General features: G+C 49.6%; 1 protein-coding gene across 1 annotated transcript in view; it reads right to left on the reverse strand.

Annotated features, from left to right (window-relative positions):
• TSPAN9 (tetraspanin 9) overlaps nucleotides 1-19,412 on the reverse strand; it is a gene marked incomplete at its 5' end in the record, with an annotated part of 192,392 nt that extends 172,980 nt beyond the window's left edge. The window contains 2 exons of the mRNA XM_080811544.1: nucleotides 14,566-14,631; nucleotides 19,358-19,412. The remainder of the gene's footprint in view (nucleotides 1-14,565; nucleotides 14,632-19,357) is intronic.
• Between the last annotated feature and the right edge of the window lie 340 nt (nucleotides 19,413-19,752).

Here is a 19,752-nt window from a genome sequence, read left to right on the forward strand (position 1 = left end):
GGCGTAAGCAGGTCCTCCGATCGGTATAAGCATCCCAAAGGCTAGCACCCCAGAAGTATTCCCAGGGAGAAGAAACTGTGTCTGATTAGGGTCCTCCAACTCCAGGGACTCTGCCTTCCCAGGTGCCTCAGGCTTAGCTGGAACGTCGGAAGGGGAACTCTGGGGAGGGAGAGGGCCCCTCTACCCGACCGTCTGGCCTGCGAGGTCCAGGCCAAGCGCACCAGGCCTGAAGCACCCACCTGAAGCGCGCAGCCCCGGGCACGGCGGCACCCACCCTGAGCTGCCCCATCAGCCAGGAAAGTGTGGCCCCTCTGGGGAAGTTACACACATCTTCCAGAGATGCAGCTGCTGCTCTTGGCACGAAGAACCCAAGAACCATCACTGGAGCCCAAGGCAGAGTCCCCTGGGCATCCCCAGGGGAGGCCATCCTTCTCCTACTCCAAACTTGCAAGGGCACCCAGAGGCATGCGCGTAAACCGTGAGGAAGGTGGATGGTGAAGGTGAGGGAACATGATTTTTGTTCCACGTGAGGTGTCACCATAAAGCCGTGGGACTTCAGCTGGATCCAGGCAGGCCTCTCCTTTGAGGCGGACAGAGAGGGCTCTGGCTGCATCTCCAGCCACCTCCTGCCTTCCTGTTGGGCCATGAGAGCCCACTCCTGGGTGCCAGGGATGCTTCAGGACTGAGCCCTGGAGGGGAGGGAGGGGGCAGATGGGGAATCACACATGGAGACAGTCGGTAGCCAAGAATCCTTCCTCGGTTAAATCAACCTATCACTCTTCTCTTTTAATGATGCACTGCCCACCATTTATACCCTATTCAAATAGTTTTTTCTTTTTTATTGAATTATAATTGATATACGTTATAGTAGTTTCAGGTATGCCACTTAATAATTCTACATTTGAATACATTACAAAATGATCATCCCAATAAAGTCTAATTACTTTCTGTCATCATATAAATTTACAAAAATTCTTCTTGCGATAGGAACTTTTAAGCTTCACTTTCTTAACAACTTTCCATTTTGCAATACAATGTTATTGACTACGGTCCTCCTGATGTACATTACAACCCCATGACTTACCTATTTTATAAGCAGAAGTTTGTACCTCTTGATCTCCTTCCCCCATTGGGCTCAACCCACAAACTCTTTCCCTTCTGGCAACCAGTGGTTCTCTGTATCTGTGTTTGGTTTGGTTATTTGTTTTGTGTTTTAGATTCCAGATATAAGTGAAATCACAAAGTATTTTTCTTTCTCTGTTCGTGTATTTCACTTAGCGTAATACTCTTGAGGTCCACCCTTGTTGTCATAAATGTCATAAAGGTGTCATCTTTTTATTGAGCATTTATTCCATTGTATGTATACACCACATCTTCGTCCATTCACCCACTGATGAACACTTAGCTTGCTTCCATATCTTGGCTATTATAAATAATGCTGCAATGAACATAGGGGTACATGCATCATTTCAAATGAGTGTTGTTTCCTTTGGATAAATACCCAGAGGCAGGACTGCTGGATCATATGGCAGTTATATTTTTTATTTTTTGAGGAATCTCCATACTGTTTCCCAGAGTGGCTGCACCAACAGTGCACAAGGACTCCCTTTTCTCCACATCCTTGCCGACACTTGTTATTCCTTGTCTTTTTGATAATTCTAACAGGTGCAAAGAGATATCTCATTGTGATTTTGACTTGCACTTCCCCAGTGACCTAAGATATCAAGCACCTTTTCATGGGCCTGTTGGCCATCTGCATGTCTTCTTTGGAGAAAGGTCTAGTAGCTCCTGTCCCCATTTCTTGACCAGGTTGTAGCTTTGTTATTGGGTTGTAGGAGTTCTCTCTGTATTTGGGGTATTAGCCCCTTACCAAATATGCAACTTGCAAATATCATCTCTCAGGTTGCCCTTTTATGTTGCTGATGGTTTCCCTCACTGTGCAGAAGCTTTTTAATCTGATGTAGTCCCATTTGTGTATTTTTACTTTTGTTGCCTTTGCTTCTGGATTCAGATACAAAAAGATCTCACTAAGATCAATGTCAAGCCTATGTTTTCTTCTGGCAGCTTTATGGTTTCTGGTCTTATATTCAAGTCTTTAATCCATTTTGAGCTGATTTTTGTGTATGGTATAAGATAGTGGTCCAATTTCATTCTTTTGCGTGTGGCTATCTTGTTTTCCCAACACTTACTGAAGAGACTGTCCTGTCCTTATTGTATGTTCTTGACTCCTTTGTTGTAAATCAACTGACCATATATGCATGGTTTGATTTCTGGGCTCTCTGCTCAGTTCTGCTGATCTCTGTGTCTGTTTTTATGCCAATACCATGCTGTTTTGATCACTATAGCTTTGTAGTATAGTTTGAATCAGGGGAGTGTGACAGCTCCAGCTTTGTTCCTCTTTCTAGGGACTGCATTGGCTATTTGGGATCTTTTCTGTTTCTATACAAACCTTAGGACTGTTTGTTCTATTCCTGTGAAAAATACCACTGGAATTTTGATAGGGATTGCACTAAATCTGTAGACTGCTTTTGAAAATATGGACATTTTAACAATAGGAATTCTTCAAATCCATGAGCACAAAATATCTTTCCATTTATTCATGTCTTCAATTTCTTTCATCAATGTCATAATTTTCACCTCCTTGGTTAAATTTCCTTCACCTCCTTGGTTAAATTTAATCCTAGATACTTTCTTCTTTTTGATGCACTTTAAAATGGGATTGTTTTCTAATTTCTCTTTCTGATAGTTCATTCTTAATCTATTAAAAAAACAGATTTTGGGGGGCGCCTGGGTGGCTCAGTGGGTTAAAGCCTCTACCTTCAGCTCAGGTCATGATTCCAGGGTCCTGGGATCGAGCCTCACATCGGGCTCTCTGCTCCATGGAGAGCCTGCTTTCTCCTCTCTCTCTGCCTGCCTCTCTGCCTACTTGTGAGCTCTCTGTCAAATAAATAAATAAATCTTTAAAAAAAAAAACAGATTTTTGTATATCAGTTTTGTACCCTGCAACTTTACCAACTTCATATATTAGTTTTAACAGTTTTTTGGTGGAGTCTCTAGGATTTTCTATATATAAAATCATGTCCACAAACAGTGACAGTTTTACTTCCTCTTTTCTAATTTAGATGACTTTTATTACTTTTTCCTGCCCAATTGCTCTGGCTAGAACTTCCAATGCTGCGTTAAATAAAAGTGGCAAGAGTAGGCATCCTTTTCTTGTTTCTGATCTTAAGGGAAAAGCTTTCAGTTTTTGTCATTGAGTATGATGTGAGCAGTGGGCTTGTCACTCATGGCCTTTATCATGTTGAGGTATGTTACATCTCTACCCACTTTGTTGAGAGTTTTTATCACAAATGGATGTTGAATTTGTCAAGTGTTTTTTCTGCATCCATTGAAAAACATCCTTGCATCCCTTGAATAAATCACAGTTGACCATGGTATATGATGCTTTTGACGTATTGTTAAGTTCAGTTTGCTAATATTTTGCCAAGGAATTTTTCATCGCTGTTCATCAGGGATATTGGCCTATAATTTTCTTTCTTTCTTTTTTTTTTTTTTTTTTGTGGTGTCCTTGTCTGGTTTTCATATCAGAGTAATGCTGATCTCATAAAATGAGTTTGGAAGCATTCCCTCTCTTCATCTTTTTGGAAGAGTTTGGGAAAAGGCTAAGTATTAAATCTTCTTTGAATGTTTGATAGAATTCACCAGGGAAGCCTTGTGGTCCTCGACTTTTTGTCTGTTGGAAAGTTTTTGATTCAATCTCCTTACTAGGCTGTTCAGATTTTTTTTTTTTTAAATCTTCATGATTCAGTCTTGGAAGATAGTATGTTTCTAGGAACTTATCCATTTCTTCTAGGTTGTCCAGATTGTTTGCATGTGTTTGTAGTAGTCTTTATGATCCTTTGCACTTCATGGTATCAGCTGTAACTTCTCCTCTTTCATTTCCGATTTTATTTCTTTGCTCCCTCTCTTTTTTCCTAGTGAGACTAGCTAAAAGTTTGTCAACTCTGCTAATCTTTTCAAAGAATCAGCTCTTAGTTTCACTGATCTTTTCTATTATATCTTTTTAGTTTTTATTTCATTTATTTTCAGTCTAATCTTTATTATTTCCTTCCTTCTACTAATTTGGGGCTTCACTTGTTTTTTTTTTTTTCTAGTTCCTTTAGATATAAAGTTAGATTGTTTATTTGGGATTTTTCTTGTTTCTTGAGGTAGGCAGTTATCACTAGGACCGTGCCTCTCAGAGCTACTTTTGCTGCATCCCATAGATTCTCCTACGTTGTATCTCCATTTTCATTTGTCTCAAGGTATCTTTTTTATTTCTTCTTTGATTTCTTCATTGACCCACTGGTTGTTCAATAGCATGTTGCTTAATCTCCATATGTTTATGATTTTTCTAACTTTCTTCTTGTAATTGATTCCTAGTTTTATACCACTGTGGTTGGGAAAAAATGCTTGATATGATTTAAATCTTCTTAAATTTGGGGCACCTGAGTGGCTCAGTTGGTTAAGTGTCTGTCTTCAGCTCAGGTCATGATCTCCAGGTCCTGGGATGGAGCCCCATGTCAGGCTCCCAGCTCAGTGGGGAATCTGCTTCTCCCTCTCCCTCTGCTTGTGCTGTCTCTCTCTCTCTCTATTTTTTTTAAATCTTCTTAAATTTATTGAGACTTGTTTTGTGGCCTAACATATGATCTAACCTGGAGAATGTTCTATATGCACTTCAGAAGATTGTATATTCTACTGCTTTTAGATCGAATGTTCTGTACATATCTATTAAGTTCACTTGGTCTAATACATTATTTAAGGTCAATGCAATGTTTCCTTATGATTTCCACTGGAAGATCTATTCATTGACATAGAGGGGTATGAAAGTCCCCACTATTATTGTATTATTGTCAATTTTTCCCTTTAGGTCTGTTGATATTTGCTTTGTGTATTTTTTTATTTTATTTTTTATTAAAGATTTTATTTATTTATTTATTTATTTATTTACTTATTTGACAGAGAGAGAACATAAGCAGGGGGAGCAGCAGGCAGAGGGAGAGGGAAAACCAGGTTCCTTGCTGAGCAGGGAGCCCAACGTGGGGCTCAATCCTAGGACCCAAAGGCAGCAGCTTAACCAACTGGAAGTTCTCGGCCATTATTTCTTCAACTAAGTTTTCTGCCTCTTTCTCTCTCTCTTCTCCTTTTGGGATTCCTATAATGTGAATGTTGCTCCACTTGATGTTGTCCCTTAAGCCCCTTAGGCTACCTTCATTTTTTTAGTTCTTTTTTCTTTTTGCTCTTCTTTTGGGTGAGTTCCACCGCCCTGTCTTCCAGCTCACTGATTCTATCTTCTGCTTCAGGTAGTCTGCTGTTGAAACCCTTCAGTGTATTCTTCAGTTCAGTTATTGCATTCCTCAGTTCTACTATTTCTGTTTGGTATTTATATTTTCCATCTCTTTGTTGAAGTTCTCACTGTGTTTATCCATTCTTCTTCCAAACTACTCATTTCTGTTTCATTAAAGTTTTTCCCCCGCCCTGGGGTTTCACCTTGTTCTTCTGTTTGGAACATATCCCTCTATCTCCTCATTTTGCTTAAGTTTCCACGCATTAGGTGAAACAGCTCTATGCATTAGGTAAAAGAGCTCTCCCTCCCAGTCTTGCAGGAATGGCCTTACATAGGAGATGAACTTTATTGTTCAACTGTGCCCTAGCTCTTGTTTGTCTCTCGAATCTTTTATGCTTATCTAAGCAGCCCGATTTTTCCTAGGCGGGTCTCAGTTCTGGAGGGTATGCCAAGATTTGTCAGTTTCCCAGACAGAGGGATTTAAGTCAGCACCTGGTCTCAGGCTGTTTGGAAGCAAGACCCTCATGCAGTGGGTTTTAAGGTATGCAAATATAGAGTCCTACAGGATCATAATCATCGACCCTGCTGGTCTGTTGAACAAGTACTCTGGAGATGTGCCCTCAGTGATAGTTCCCAATGTGAGGCTCCTCTCTGAGAGGTACCAACAAGCTTTCTGAGCTGTAGCAAGTTCTGCTCAAAGGTGGTACCCCACATTCCCTGACAGCACCTCCAGAGCCCCTATTCATGTGGCAAACCCGAAGCCTGCCCCTTGGGCTAAAGTTCCAGAACAAGAAAATAGGCCTTTTCCATCAGATATCTGGGGGTGGTATCAGTCTGCTGTCTGTGCAGTGCCGGGATGGCAGTCTGCCAAGAACTGTCTCTCCCATTGTTTCAGACCTGTATGACCCAGAAACACAATCCCCCCTTGGTCACTGGAGCCAGGTACTCGGGCATCCCCTGTGTGGACTACACACACAGGCCAGCTTGGGCGGGTCCTCAGTGGGACAGCAGGTGGGGGCAGGGCTTTTGTCCTACGGGCTTATGCAGGGTCTCAGGAAGTAGCACAGGGGACATCCACCCGTGCTGGCAGGGTAGAGGGAGAGTGACAAAACGGCATCCGCCAGCACCAGCACTTACAGGGTAGAAGGAGGATACCCAAAATGGCACCCGCCAGGGTCTCCGTTCCCGGAGAGAGTCCCAACGGGCTCTTGCCCTTCTGGCAGACACTTCAAGAAGAGCAAATGAACCCCTTTCACTTATGGTCTAGGCACTTTTCAAATTGCTGCTTCTGCACTATCCCAGGACAAGTGAGTCTACACATGAGCCCTTTAAGACTGCCCCCACTCTTTAAGGTTCTCTCTTTTCAGACATATACCCTGTTGGTTTTCAAAACCAGATGTTTTAGGGGCTCATCTCTGGAGTAGGTCCCAAGGGTTAAGGTACCTGATGTGGAGCACAAACTTCTCTCTACACAGGGACAAGCTCCATATTTATGAAATCCCTCCCGCAAGTGAGACACTGTGCTGGGAGTGGCGTTTTTGGCAAGACCATGCCTCTGCCTAACCTACCCATCTCAATGTGGCCTGTTTATCCATTGTGAAGGAGTTCAGTCCAGTAGTTTTCAGGTCTTTTTCAGAGGAAATGCTTCCCCAGGTAGCTGTAGATCTGTTGTGTCTACGAGAGGAGGTGAGTTTAGGATCTTCTCATGCTGCCATCTTGAATGGATGCACCCGAGTCACACAGAGCACTCAGATCAAAAAGGATGCCTCAGACCTTTAAAGAATCAAAGTGCACAGGGGTGCCTGGGTGGCTCAGTCAGTTAAGCATTGGACTTTAGATCTCTGCTCAGGTCTTGATCTCCAGATTGTGAGGTCAAGCCCCACACTGGGCTCCACGCTGACTGCGAAGCCTATTTAAGTAAATTTTTTTTTAATTTTTTAAAAATTGGGAACCTGGGTGGCACAGATGGTTGAGAGTCTGCCTTTGGCTCACATCACGATCCCTGGGTCCTGGGATTGAGCCCCACACTGGGCTCCTTGCTGAGCAAGGAACTTGCTTCCCCCTCTCCCTCTGCTCCCTACTCACGCTCTTTCTGCCTCATTCTCTATCTCAAATAAAATCTTTTTTTTAAAAAACTGTTTAATTAAGAAAAGGAACCAAAATGGTCAATAACTGTTTGTTGATGAATTAATAGCATGACTTTAGGGCATGCTGAAGTGTGTCCACCCTCCTATCTACAGAGAACCTGAAACCAGAGTGGAGGCATGGGCAGAGAAGTTAGGAATAAGGGAAAGGCCTCTTGGATCTGCTTATGGGGGAGGTACCTACTCTATATACGCTTCAAGGAGCAAACTCTCAGATGAAGCAGGCTAAGGTGTTTCATCCAGTTTTTTCCAATTCCTCGGCCAAAAGGAGTTGCTGAGGTCTCTTTTCTTGCTGTGATCCCAGATTTCTCAAGGTTTGCAGACTCAGCTTTGCTCGTTTTTCCTTATCCCTAAACGCTGGTGCGCAGTCCACCCTGTGAGCTGATCAAACATCATTAACCCTGCAACAGTAGCCCAGTGCCGGGATCCCGGGTCCCCCGACGCATCCAGGTGGCTCCAAGCCTGGTGCGGCTGCTTCCCCTTCCCCACGCTCCTCACCTACTTCTCCCGCCGAGCTGGGTCAGTGTCCCTACAGCACGGTGGAGCAGGAGGAAGAAGAATGACCCAGAGACTGAGCTGCACAGTGTGGACTGCACTTTCACAGAGAATCTTTCCACCGCAGAACATTTCTTTTCCAAGAGACGCTGAGAGGCAGTGGGGAGAAAATAAAGCACTGAGGGGTTTTCAAATGTGAAACCCCACTCTGCCTTTGTTCTCATTTGATGAATGCACAAACCATGAGGCAGATGACAGGCCAAAGAACATTGTTGTGCTAGGAAAGTATATTTCATCGAGTCCCCTCTACGATCTCTGGGGAGAGGGAAGTTTGATGAATGATCAGTGCCGACGAGGACTTCACCAGCAGCTCTGCTGCGGAATCATCTAAGCTAGAACGGGGGGTTCACTGAGAACGTGGAGCTGCCTCTTCCCTTGTTTCCTTCTGCCTCCCGGCCACTTGTGACATTTCACAGGAGAGAAGCGCTACCGTGGCAGGTGATAAGAAAACCTTCAAAACAAATACACTGTGGGAAGTCCAAATGTCAAGTTCATTGCACTGCCTGAGAAGGAAGGCTTGTGAACTATACAGGCCCGGGTCTTCTTCCTTCCCATCTGCAGTTACGAGAAGATGGGGACAAAGTCTGGTGCACCGTAGCTGTAGTATTCGCTGGTGGATGAGTGAATTCCCAGCCAAGGCTCGGATCTGGAGTGGCCAGCTGGCTTTTTAAAGAGCTGTCACTCAGGGACTCACATTCTTCAGAGACGCCATGAAAATCAGCAAGGGGTACTAAGCAGCTGAGCTCTTGGCAGCTTCCAGAACTTCCAGCCCTCCTTCTACAGCTCTGGTAGCTCTAGCGCAAGAAGCTGTCTGCTCCAGAGCCAAGATTCTAGGTTGACCCCAAGCCCCTTCCAGCACGAGCCCCACACCACCTCCAACAACACCTCTCAACCAACAAGATCAAGCGCCCTGTCCCTGCCAGGTTCCCAGGTTGACCCATATGGTAAAGGGGGGGGGGGGCTGGGAAGGGCAGGGGACTGCGCTGTATTCCAAAGCCCAGTGGGGTCTATTCCCAAGTAGTCTAATTCTCCTCCTTGCGGGGACATGAAGGGACTGCACATCCCTGTCCTCCCAGCCCTGAACACACGGGCCTTCACGAGGTGGAGTCTTTTCCCCAACCCTGGGGTTCCAACCAGTCGGTCCTATGACCCACTTTGACCAAGCACCCAATGGATGTTACGCTGTGAGGCCTCAGAGCCTAGATCCCAAGATATCCTGGAGATCCTGTTTGCACCTGAAAGACCACGTTCCTTGAGGGAAGAAGACAGACCCAGGTGCGCAGCAACACCAATCACCAGACAGGTGCGGAGGCTCCCAGCCTGCCCTGGCCCCACAGAGCCCCAGGCGACTGCCGCCGCATTACCAAGCTTAGGTAATGAGACCAGCCGAGCCAGGCCGGAATGGCGAGGCCACAGAACCATGAGCAAACAAAATGTTTCCTGCGTTCATCTGCTACATTTTGGGGTGTTTTTTTCTGCAGCGATCAGCAATCAATACAACACTCATCCAGCAAGTCCACGCAGCTCTTCCCAAGAATGAGGTCATTCTCTATGCACTGATGTGGAAAGATGGCTAAAGAAGTTGCCAGTCAGTGTAACACAATTCTATTTATGGAAATTGTTAAGTTAATAGGTGGACAGCTGGGTGCCAGTCACTCATAAAAATACCTGGAAAGAATAAAAACCCAAGTATTAACAGTGACTATCTCTGAAGGGCAGGATTATAGGAGATTTTCCTTTTATACAATTTATGTAATGTACAACTATTATAATGAATTTGTTGTTATTTTTGCAAGAACAACAAAGAAGAGTATGTAAAAAAAAAAAAAAATTCACCCTGAATTCTGCTACAAGCTGATTTTTCCTAAAACATCCCCTTCAGCCTGTCACTGCCCCATTCAGGGACCAACACTGACTCCCTACTGCTAGCTTCCTAGAATGTGACTCTCCTCTGGGTGGCATTCAAGGTATCCCCGTGTGGAGCCCGCTCTCTTAAGATTTTTCTTAAATATTTTATTTATTCATTTGACAGACAGAGATCACAAGTAGGCAGAGAGGCAGGCAGAGAGAGAGAGGAGGAAGCAGGCTCCCCGCTGAGCAGAGAGCCCGATGCGGGGCTCGATCCCAGGACCCTGAGATCATGACCTGGGCCGAAGGCAGAGGCTTTAATCCACTGAGCCACCCAGGCGCCCCGGAGCCCCCTCTCTTGCCAGCTGTGTCCCTCCCTCTTCCCTGTGCTCATCTCCAGGTCACACCCATCTCGACCCAGACCTCCACTACTGCAAACCCTCAAAGAACCCCTTCCTTTGCTTCTCGATATCCCACCCCTCCCTTGAGGCCCAGCCTAATCTCCCCCAGGTTCCTCTTCGGGTCCTCAGAGAAAGTTCTAGCCAGTCCTGCCCCACATGGAATGGCGTACCATACTATTCTCTCTGCACTTCAGGTACCGACGGTCCGTTGAAGGGGGCCTTCACAGACACAGGCCGACTGACCACCACCATCTCCAGCTTCTCTGGCTAACCATGGAAGAAGGGAAGAGCCCAGACAGATAGTTCCAACCCACGTCCTTCTCCGTGCCCACAGCCTAGATGGCGGGTGATGGCCTGGACTGAAGCTTCCTCCCCGTCTGCCCATCTCCAGCAGCAAGCGGGAGCCAATTTGCAACGGCTGCTAATTCAGAGTGACTCATGCCTTCGGGGCTGCTCTAGGGCTCTCCCTCCCCGACCTCCAGGTCCCACAGGCAGCATTCAGATCCAAACTCTGGCTTCAAACCTAATTGCCTTCCTGGGGGGCCCAACGGCGCTTCCTCCCTCAGGCAGCTGCAATGTGCACGTCCAGTTTTTTAAACAAAGCTGTTTAGAATCTCTCAGGATTAAGACAAGTGGAAAATTGCAAGCCCAGACCTCTACCTCGCTTTCTCTAAAACACAACATGTCATTCCATTCAAACCCAGCCAGTCACCCTGCCCCTCTGAGCCCTTTTCTAGGGCGCGGCCCAAATGGGGGCTGGGGACCTGCTCGGGCAGAATCTGCTCCCTCTATCCCAGGCGCCACCACCCCCAGGGCTTGTCGGAGAGTGGCAGGCCCCTCAGCCTCAGTTTCCGCACTGCGGCAGGTGGCCAGGTGAGAGTGCTCAGGAATGGCTGCCAGGTGCTGTGTTCGAGTCTGCGGTCGCCCTGTAAGGACGAGGCATTCACATCACAGGTATGTAGTGATGGACTGAAAGGGCTCAGGTGGGCCTCTCACCCAAGTCCCAGAACCATGCAGGAGAACTCCTTCCCACACAAACCCACACAGTCACACCCAGCCACACACACACTGGGGCAAACACACATAGACTAACCCCCACACACGCAGACACATATGTCTGACCGCACCTTGTTCCAGCCTTGCTCAGAGTAGCCCCCTCTCCCCGCCATCACTCCCTCCCCCTTGCCATTGTTCTCAAAGGCCCCTCCCCAGCCCCAGCCCCAGGCCCTTGCCCCCACTCAGAGCCGGACCATAGCCTTCCCTGGGAGTGGGTGGAGTGCCACCGTGGGGCAACGTGTGCCCCCATGGGATGGCAGGTGGTGCGCATATCCCGGTGCAGACAGCCTGGGCTATACTGCCCACAGGGGCTCCAGAAGACTTCCCAGGCACAGCTGGGCATTGTTCAGGTTTTACAATCATTTATTCATTTTAATTTTTCTTTTTAACCTGAGAAAGGGCAGTTTTTCAAATGTGCACAAAGGAACTATAAGGGTTAGCAGTGATCTACGCTGCTGAGGCCAAGGCCAAGACTCACCCAGATCCTGTGCCAGGGTTACAGGACCCTCAGCCTTCCTGCGGGGAGAGTCAAGCCTCCCCAAAAAAGCGGGGGGGTTCCCAGGGGGTCTGCTGAGCTGTCTGACTCTTCAGACCCCCTGGACAGCCGTCCATCCACATCCTTTCCTTTCCCATCCCCATCACAAGGTCAAATATTTGAACGAACACTGACCACGGAACATAAAAAGGGTCACAAGACTCTCAAAAAGTAAATGAGTATTCAGTGTACAATTCATTTCCAGCCACTGTGTGGGGAGTGAGAAGGAAGACAAGGGGAGAAGGGGTGTGGTAAACTCAAAAACAAAGATAGTATTAAACAATGAACAGTCAGAAAACAATCCACATTTCACTTCTGAGAGTATAAACTAAAGCATGCGTAGGGTGACGCTCCAAACCAGCCGAGCAGCTCCTTCTGGCTCTGTCCCATTCACGACAGCCTCAACCAGCTCAGGTTGAGAGGAGGGAAAGGGTTTGGAAGCTGGACTACACCCAGGCAGATATTCTCGTTTCATGATGCTGGGGCTATACTTGAAGTTGAAATTATTGACTCATCCGGCTGGAAGCAGCAGTGGAACTTTCTAGCTCCTAAAGGCATCAGGCAGGGGTAGGAGGCAGTCAAAATGAAAGCGGCAGCAGAGACACAGCACAGGATGGAAGTCAGGCCACAGGACCCTACCACCAACCCCACAGACCATCTCTGTAAACAACCTCCGCCCCCAGTCCGACTTCCCTCAGGAATCAGGGCCTCCAGTTTAATTATTAACTTCACTCTTTCCTCCTCCATCCACCTCTAGGCTCCAGGCAGAGAGGGCCCTTGTGAGAGGAGGAGGTATTTGGGAAACCCTGGGACTGGCAGCCAAAATCCCCTCGTCCCACTCAGAGGCCACCTTCGTCAGAGCTAATGGAACCATCCAGGCCCCCATTCTGCAGGTGAGGAAACCAGCCCGAAGAAAGCAACTCATTTGCCAAAGGCCCCAAAGCCCGTCAGGGGCAGAGGCAGAAGCCACATGAGAAACCCCCCATCCCAGGAGCTGTCCGTCATCCCAGAGTCTCAAGAGCACTAGGAGAAATGACAACACCAAAGCCCTGCAAGGCCAAGACCATAGGAGAAAATAAACTTCCTGTCTGGAGGGTCCCTCCCTCAGGTCTCCCCAAGGTCTTCTGGCCAGAAACGACTGGTGATGTCAGGGCCTGTCTGTCTCCCAGAACCCCCATGTTCTGCCCTGGTGGGAACCCCCTCAGGAGCAGGCCCCATAGAGTCTCCACGACAGGCCAGGCGGTCCTGCGAGCGGCCAGGAGGTGCTGAGTCCTCCAGCCGTTCCCCTCCCTGCCGCCTGCTCCCCACCAGACTTCTCCTACAGCTCAGGCTGCTGGGCCCGGCGGCCCTGCGCCGCTGTCCATCCGCAGGCCGTGCTCCAAATCCCAGAGCTGCGACGTGAAAGCAGACACCCCACCCCGGCCCCGGGGAGGAGGGGGGAAGACTTATAATGGGAGCTCCCGCATTCCTGCCTCGCGGCAGGCCAAAGGACGACCCGGACGCGATTCTCAGGAGCCACCAGGAGGGAAGGGCAGGGGCTGCAGGCATCAGGCCGCTCGGTCTGGAATCCCTGCCCCACCTCCCACTCCAGATGTGGTCTCGGCCCTGCCCCGACCCGCTGCAGCCCCTGTAATGTGGGGGCAAACAAAGGCTACCTCACAGGATCTGGGGGAAATCAGTGAGGTTTAAAGTAAGACGGGATAGGACTTCAGTTAAATTCATTGTAGACATAAAGAGTCTGAAACGGAGGCTCCCTGATGATTGTGACAAATGTGAGCGCTGGCATCCTAAGTATGATATGCAAAGTATGGTGGGACAAGAAGAGGTCCGGCCACTGGGGGCCAGCATAGCACCTCCCCCGGAACTCACAGAGAAAGGAATCCTCTGGCAAGGTGAGCAGTCAGCCAGCACCACCCTTCCACCCTCCACCCCCCTCCCCAACCCCACACTGCTGAATTCTTGGAAGGTGAGAGGTTTACAAATCACCCAGCAGGAGGGAGTCGGATAAAACACACATAAATTAAAACACAAAAAGGCCCAGGTCTGTAAGCAGCAACCCCAGGGAACCTGAATCAGCCCCATCCACCAGGGCTGCCTACCTGCCTAAGAGCTCCTGCCTAGCTCCAGCGGGTTTGGGGGGGGGGGGGGCTTGATGCGCAAGTGCTGAGAACAAAAGAAGCTATCAGCAAGACCCCAGGAGCCTCTGCGAGCAGAGATTAGGATCCTGGGGAGGGCCGGGGGCCACCCGGAGGGCCAGGGCCTGGCTGCCAACGCCAGTATGAAGGGACAGAAACAGGTAGCATTGGCCAGATTCCCCCAGATTCTTTTCTGGCCAGCTAGGGAGAGGTCCTCCACCCTGGCCCCCAAGCCTGCTGGGAGGAGACAGGAAGCAGGAAGTTACAGGCCTCTCCTGTTTCCCTAGGTCTCCTCCCTGTAATCAGGGTGGCCAGGAAAGAAGTTGAGAGTACTACTCCAACTGGCAGTCAGAAATAGTGGGGAGAGGGATAACTGTCTCCTTAGCCCCCAAAGTCCCATTGAAGGAGCTTATCAATTCAAAGTCAAGAGCGACGACACAGAGACATCTAGAAAATATCAGCGACCCATTCTGCCCTCCTTCCCCAATCCACATTTAAGGGCACAAGAGACTTTAGACGTTTCTAACACACACTTTCCAAGACCACACGACCAGCCCAGACTGACCTGTTCCTTTGAATTGCCTGCGAACCCCTTGGCTGCTGACAGATAAGAGAAGATCCCAGGATATTCCTGCAGGAAGATTAAAAAAAAAAAAATTAAGTCATCACTCTGCTGGGAAGCCACTCCAGGGTGAATTGTGTCCAGCAACGGCCACCCTTTGGGGAAGCAGCCTCCTACTGAGAATCTATTCAATTAACAGACACAGAAGCCTCCTGAAACTGGTTTCAGCTGTGGTGCCAATGCCACTCTGCTAAACCGGATGCCTGAAGCATCACGTGCAGAACCCGAGCCCCAGCTCCCCAGTTACGATGGTGTGATCGATTAGTGATGTCTGCTACAGGCAGTTACAGAGGTACTGTATCCACATTAAACCTATCCACGCCAAACCTATCTATGCCAGCCCTGGGTAGACCCTTGGCATCGAGGGTTTAACATCTATAATTCTGACCCCTGACAAATGATCTGAAGTTTCAAGATCTGTACGACGATATAACTTTACTGAGACGGGACTCTGACTCACGTACCCTACGTGAGGGGCTGATGGAAAGGAACAGGCCATGTCATTCTTTCCACCTCCATCACATCCACGGTTATCTTGTGGAGCTATAACACTGCGGCAGAAAATGGCCATCAAGGGAGAGAGAAAACCGGAGCGAGGTTGGAAAGGTAGTTAACTCGGGCAATGAAAATATATACAGGAGACATTTGGCTCTCTGCAGAACGTGACTCTGGAAAAAGGCCCGTGTACAAGTAAATATTGCCATGGATGCAAATCTGGCATTGTAGAAGGTGCAGAATTCATTTCTTGAGGACCATCTCAGAGGTCCACACTGTGCCCACTCTGTGCCACTCAGCAGTGAGCACTGGGCCAGGAAGAACACACAGGGAGCTGCAATCCACGTCCAGAAGGGGCTTCCGACCTACTTGGAGAAAGGATGGTAAGCACTGCGAACAGCAAATGGCGCTGCCCACCACAGTCAGCCAGCTTAGAATCAGCTTCAGTCCAACCCCCTTTCCTTGCTTCCTCACCAGCCCCATCCGACTAAGTCCTCAACTCCGCCTCCGAAACAATCCCGGTCCAGCTCCTCTCCTTGCCATTCCTCACAGCTGTCCAGTGTTCTCCCCGCCATGATTTTCCCCCTTCCCAGACCCCAGACCCTCCCTCCTTAGCCCTAGCCCTGCTTCTGCAGCCCCTATGCCAGAACCCACAGAGATCCTGGGCCTCCCAGTGTTGACTGCTGTCTCCCTAACAGCAGCTCAGCACCTGCACATGGTGGGCACTCGGCTTCGCATGGACGGAAGGATGGGTGAATGGATGGATGGACGGATGGAATTCCTGGGCTGCGCATGTGCAGCCACCACAATAGGCCCACTGTCTACCTGTCCAGGCTCTTCTCCTCTGCTTCCCTTCACACAACCTACTCATCAGCCCACGCTCTCAGCGCCTCTCTGCACGCTGATCCTTCTTCCCTTCTGCTGAACTGCAAGCCACCCTTCCAAGTTCACATCAAACACACCTGCCGCATGAGGTGCTGCTCCAGAATTGGGGTGACCAATCCCCCTGTCTGAACCCCCACAATACCATAGGCCACACACCTTATACCTTGAATTGCCACTTTCTGAAGCCCTTTCTTAACCCTTTCCTGCATTATACACCCCATGAAGACAAGGGTCTTTACGTTTTTTCATTTTTGCATCATGGGAATTTAGCCCAGACTCTTGTACTATGACACACACATTCAGTGCTTGTGGAATTCACTAAAGAATCATCCCGGGCAGTGTGTAAAAGCCAGGAGAGATAGAGACAGAAAATGCCAGAGGAGTTCTAAGGCAAAAGAGGTGCTTTGGGGATGGGTGGCCAGGGAAGTCTCCAGGAAGGAACTCAAACATGAGTAGGGTCTTGAAAGAGGGGGAGGTTGGGGCGGGGAAGAGCACTCCAGAAAACCAGAACAGTGTGAACTCAGGGACAAAGAAGGAATGAGCAAAGCATGCTTGGGAGATGAGTTTGGCTGGAACCGAGGGTCCCTGGGGGAGAAGGTCCGGAGATAAGGCTGGACAGGAAGGCTGGGGATGGATAGGAAGGATGCTGAGGGCCAGGCTAGGGTACCTGGATTTGATCCGTTCCCTCTTAATCAGTGAGGATGACAATCACACGAGGCCTGGGCTTTAATGGTAGAAGAAAAGAAGTCTTGTCCTCTCTTGCTCTGAGCTTATTAGTCTCCTCAGCTAAGTTATAAATAACAACCACTATTTACTGCACACCTGCTGTGTGTGAGGCCCGAAGCTATCTCATTGCTCCTTCTAATAGCCCTGAGAGCTTGGTATTGTTATCTTCCTTTCGCAAGCAGGAAGCTAAAGCTGCAAGAGGTGAGGCACTTGCCCAAGGCCTCACCCACTCACTCATTCACTTAACAATGCAGTAGGGACTGGAATTACAGACGCTTCGGGGATAGGGGATAAGGGCTAAGGGCCGTTCTCCAGCCAGCTACCACAGGCCCAAGGCCCTCCCATTTGAGCTGGGCTGCTTCTCCACAACCGGCCTTATTAATTTCTCAAGGCCAATATGTACTGAGCACACAGTAGGAGCACAATAAAGCACACTAAGGAGAACTGTGGTTTGGTGGGGGGAAGAAATGGAGTGCTACTGTTTAATGGGCATTCGGTTTCAGTCCTGCAGGATGAAAAAGTTCTGGAGATCTTCTGCACAACAGCGTGAGTATACTTACCACGACTGAACTCTACATTTTTAAACGGCTAAGATGGTACATTTCGTTACGTTTTATACCACAATTAAAAAAATTTTAAATAGGGTGCACTTATTACTTGACTGATTGGCTGCCATTAGCATTTTTTTGGTCAATTATCTAATACAGGAAGAGACTCTAGAAACGTTTTAATCCAGTAACCCTCCAAAACTCAGAGCTGAAAAGGGGAGGTAACATGCCCAGGGCTGCACAAACAGATGGTATTAGAGCTAAGACCAGAGCGCAGCACTTCGCAGACTCAATGGGGAAGAGTGGCAGAGACAGCACAGCATAACGCAAAACACATGGCGGGGGTGGGGGGGTGGAGGGGTTGGGGGGAGTCAGAAGCCACGGGTTCATGTTCTGCTTCTTCCACCTAATCAGTACTGTAACCTCACAGAAGTCATTGACCCTCTCTGAGCTTCATTTTCCCAATCTGTAAGAAGGCAATTAAAGAGAACGTGTGCCTCAAATAAAATTATATACAGCTAATGTGCAGGGAAAGCACTTGGCCAACTACAAATTACTTTATAAATACTGGTCATTGTTAGCAATGCTAAATATCTGTTCATAGATTTAAAGATTAAAATCTGATTTAGTCAAATCAAAAGAAAAAAAAATCCCATTCCATTCTGGTCTATTTTCAGCTGTTCGGGGGCCTTGCACACAGCAGGTCTTCAATGAGTAAGTGCAGAGCTGATTTACCCTCCAGTTTCATCCACCCCAGTCCCGTTCCCCTCCTCACCCCCAACCCAAAGCCCAGCTGCATCAGCCCTGCCGGGACCAGGTGGAAGATAGGAAGCCCCATGAATGTCTGCCTCCCTGGCTGCATTCCTTAGCTAAATATAAATGATTTGTCCAGTCCATTGTTTGAAATTATCCATAATACCTCGTCTCCCCTCCCCATTACTTACGGTGACAAGCTGACTGCACATCTTTATAGCAGAACATACATAGAAAACATTCTCTGTGGCTATTTTTAGTAGAGAGAGGGAAGCTGGCGGGTATACGGGGATCAGAGCATGAGTCCTCAGTTTTCTCTACTAGTCCAGGAAAGCTTCCTGGAGGAGGAAATACCTGAGTCACCTCAGAGAAGGGGACAGCTACAGGTCAGAAGGACACCCTCATATAATGAGTTTGCTCCTCTGAACCAAAGGGAAGTGAGCTGCTGCCCTCTTATCCTCATTTTTGGGATGGGGAGGAAAGGCTGACACAACCCAGGCGATCCCATATTATTCCAACGCTGCAGGTTGGCCCAGGCAGTACAGGCATTTGGGGAGGAGTCAGGGAAGAGGTCAATATCTTCTTTTTCAAAAAGAGGACATCGAAGATTCCAGTTCCAAGATACATAAGTACAAATTCTGCTCACATAACAAGCCAGTTTCTTGTTTGGACTTTTTTTTTTTTTTCTGTAACCACAAGAAAGTTTTTTAAAGTCCCAAACTTGGACGCACAGATGGACTACATCTTGGAACTTGGGGTGTGCCAAAGCCCTGTCACTGTGACTGCCGATCTGCCAGGGGTGGCCCAAGCAGTGGTCAGGGGTGTGGGGGGGGGCACAGGCAGCATCCCAGCCCTGCCCGAGCCCCCGCCTTCCCTGGGGGCGCTCTAGGGACTACCCCAAGCCGGTCCACTGGGCCACACAGTCAGAAAGCCTTGACAGCTCTGGGGCTCTCCCTTTCTGCTGCATCCTACAGCCCTTCCATCCCTTCACTTGGGATTCCGCTGTCCGCTCTCCCGCAGCCCCCTTCTCAAAGGGTCTTCCTCCACGCCTCTCCCCCAGCAGAGCCCTCTTCGCTCTGTTACGGGCCCCGGCCACACACACCCCTTCCCCAGCCGCTTCCCGCGTCCTCACACGGCGCCTACCCCATCCCTTCCTCTCGGCTCGCCCACTGCCGCCCTCCCGTCACCCCTCCCCGGGGCGCCCCCGAGCCGCTCCCCACGATGGGGACCCGGGCGCGGGCTGGCCCGACCCGCCCACAGCCGGCCCCACAAGGTCTCGCGCTCCCTGGTCCCCGGCCCGCCGCCCGCCCGCCCCGGGCCGCACTCACCGCGCTCGGGAAACGTGGGGTCCCGGCTCGCTCCCGCTCCCGCACCGCCGCCGCCAGCGGAAACGGGGGGCGGGGCCGGGGGGGGGCGGCTCGCGGCGGGGGGGCGGGGTCTGCCCGGGAATGGCGAGGCCGCGGGGCGGGGCGGGGCCGGCCGTGGGGCGGGGCGGGGCCGGCCGTGGGGCGGGGCGGGGCCGGCCGTGGGGCGGGGCGGGGCCGGCCGTGGGGCGGGGCGGGGCCGGCCGTGGGGCGGGGCGGGGCCGGCCGTGGGGCGGGGCGGGGCCGTGGGGGCAGCAGCTCGAGCGCCGGGGAGGGATCGGAGCCCAGGGAGGGAGCCGGACCGGGTCCCGGGGGTCGCCCCGCTCCGTGCGGGCCGAAGGGAGCCCACGGCCGCGCTG

Source organism: Martes martes (genome assembly GCF_963455335.1).
Source record: "Martes martes genome assembly, chromosome: 8".
NCBI lineage: Eukaryota > Metazoa > Chordata > Mammalia > Carnivora > Mustelidae > Martes > Martes martes.